The sequence below is a fragment of the Zootoca vivipara genome, chromosome 8 (genome assembly GCF_963506605.1).
Source record: "Zootoca vivipara chromosome 8, rZooViv1.1, whole genome shotgun sequence".
Lineage (NCBI taxonomy): Eukaryota > Metazoa > Chordata > Lepidosauria > Squamata > Lacertidae > Zootoca > Zootoca vivipara.
In genome coordinates, this window is record NC_083283.1 from 14,878,290 (window position 1) to 14,881,188 (window position 2,899).

Consider the following 2,899-nt stretch of genomic DNA (forward strand, 5'->3'; position numbering starts at 1 on the left):
GCACCTGAGACCACAGGCATGCACAGCTACTTCCTATTCCCAACGGCTGCTTTTGAGACCAGGAGATATGTCGATGTTTATGGCACAATAGCAGCAAGCCCAGATCAGGAAAGAGGAAGAGGGTATAAAGCAAGGGGGAGGTGTGGAGCTGGGGAGAATCCTCTTCTCTCTAGCTCAAACAGCCCTTTTCCAGGATCAACAGCTGCAAGCTGATTCTTATTTCGGGGAAGAGCTGGAGTGCACTTGGCACTCGTCTAACCGCTCCACTTGAGGCGGCTGGAAAAGGGAGTTTGACAAGGTCCTTGTCTGCGGTTCAATCAAGTTTCTATCACTTGAGCTGAGAGGGGGTGTGCGTCTTGGCCGACAAAACTCCTGCTTGGAGCAAATCACAACAAACACTTCATTCACGGGCTGGAGGCGTTTGCAGCTAGAGTGGCGCAATAATGAGAAGCCGCAACAGGAGAAGATACTGGCCGCAGGAATCCATGGGAACCACAGTGCCTAGGTTGTGGCTGACCATGGGGGTGCTGGGAATTGTAGTCCAACAACATCTGAAGGGTGCCACATTAGCAAAAGCTTCAGTAGGGAAAGCCCGGATGCTGAGTGTGTTGGAGTGGCCTGCGTTCAAATCCCTTGGGGCCAGTCACTATCTCTCGGCCTACCTCACAGGGGTGAGGGCTGCCCAGCCTCTGCCTGAAGACCTCCAGGAAGGGGGAGGCCAACACCCCAGTTGATAACTGTAATCCCATTGCCAAATTTCAGGAAGATTCTCCTAGCATTCAATCAATGTTTGTCCTCCTGTAACTTAAGACCCATTCATTCTAGCCTGTATCTTTTTCTTCTCCAGTATCAACAGGAGGTTCCTGCTGTGGAAAAGCTGCTACAAGTCTCATCTTCCATCTTGCAATTCCGAACTGTTTCTAACTAAAACATTAAAAAAAGTAAATGCTTCTCTTGTGCATCCAACTTTTAATACCAGTCTTGAATTCCTCAGTAGCTTCAACCACCAAATATTTGGGTCACTTTTAAATGGAGCTCGGAACTTGTGTGTGTAGTGCGGAACGTGTGTACTGTATAACGAAACGTCATTTTTATACAACATAAAAAACCAAAGTCAGTGTTTAGAGTTCTGGTTTTATAAATTTCTTTATGCGCATTCAAAGCATGTTTTCCCACAAGATTGGTGTGTTGGGTTGTTGTTGTTGTTTTTTTTAAAAAAAACCCAATCCAACACACACACACACACACACACAGAGAGAGAGAGAGAGAGAGAGAGAGAGAGAGAGAGAGAATAGGGATGGAATTTTTAGGGATCATTTTTTTATAAAAAAAACCCAAGCCTGGGATATGCACAATGAATTAAATATACAAATCAGGAAAATAAATGGCAACTCAGTCCTCTGGTGGTGCATTAGCTATAACAGCATTAATGGCAAACACTCACCTTGGCAATTGAGGCATAAAAACACAAGAATCAAAGAGCAACTGTGTGCTATGTGAAAAAGCTCTTTCGTCTGTCCTAAACCTTCCTATCCACTGAGCTCCGCCCCATGGCTTCGAAAGCTCCTACAAGTCCTCAAGTTTCCTTTCTCGTTGGCACAATGTGCCACAAGCACAAATGCTACAGCAGCAGCAGGAATACAAGGCGGGGAGAGGCCTTGGCAGTTTATTTTCCTGGCGCTCCCAGGCCAAACAGGAAATGCTTCTGCTGAACCATCCAGGCTGGAGGCAAAGCAGACGAAAAGGTTAATTCCCCTCTTCCTTTTGAGAAAGTCTCCCCACAGCAGCAGCTGTGGTTCAGTTAGTTTAGTCACAAATCCAGTTTGAACCTCCTGACGCCAGAGCTCCCTCTCTCCTCACCCAACTTACTAGCCCAGGTTTAAGGCGTTTGTGACTCGAGTAAGGTACAAACGACGTTCGCAAAACTTCAGAGCCAGCTTCAAAGGCAAGAGGGAAACCCGAATGCACCAATCAAAGAAAGAAGGAGAGATTCTGTTTTTGCCAATGCATGTTGATCTCTTCGTCTCCTTTCCCGTACCCTTTCTCCGTGAAACATATGAAACTGCCTTATACTGAGTCAGCGCAAAAAAAGGGGTAAAGGTAAAGGACCCCTGGACGGTTAAGTCCAGTCAAAGGCAACTATGGGGTTGCAGTGCTCATCTCGCTTTCAGGCCGAGGGAGCCGGTGTTTGTCCACAGACAGTTTTCCGGGTCATGTGGCCAGCATGACTAAACCCCTACTGGCGCACAGAAGACCGTGATGAGTGCCAGAACGCACGGAAACACCATTTACCTTTCTGCCACAGCAGGACCTATTTATCTACTTGCAGAGCTCACTCTGTCGTGGGGATTCGAACCGCCAACCTTCCGATCAGCAAGCCCAAGAGGCTCAGTGGTTTAGACCACAGCGCCACCCGCGTCCCCTGAGTCAGAGCAGTGGTACATCTAACTCAGTATTTTCTACACTAACTGGCAGTAGCTCTTCCAAGATTTCAGTTGGTGGTCTCTCCCAGCCATACATGGAGATATCGGGGATTGAACCTGGGACCGTCTGCATGCAAAGCAGATGCTCTAGCACTGAGCTACAGCCCTTCCCTTGACTTGTGAAGCCAGTAGATCAGCTGTTTATTGCTTAGGTCACGGCTCCAGTCATTAGGATTTGTCCACTTCCTCTCGAAATTGCACTCCAAACCCAATTTCTACCTAGTTTGCCATACCTGGCCTGGATCCAGCCAGTCTCCTATACAGAGCTCCTAATCTTCTACCAATTGTCTGGGTAGGCTGCGTTTTCCGATTTCAAGATTGGTTTCAGCCAGTGGCGATGCCTTCCTTTGGTTTGTGGGGGTCTCGGAGCGCAAGAAAATGAGACGATACAAAGAAGTCAAGCTGGAGACCTGGGC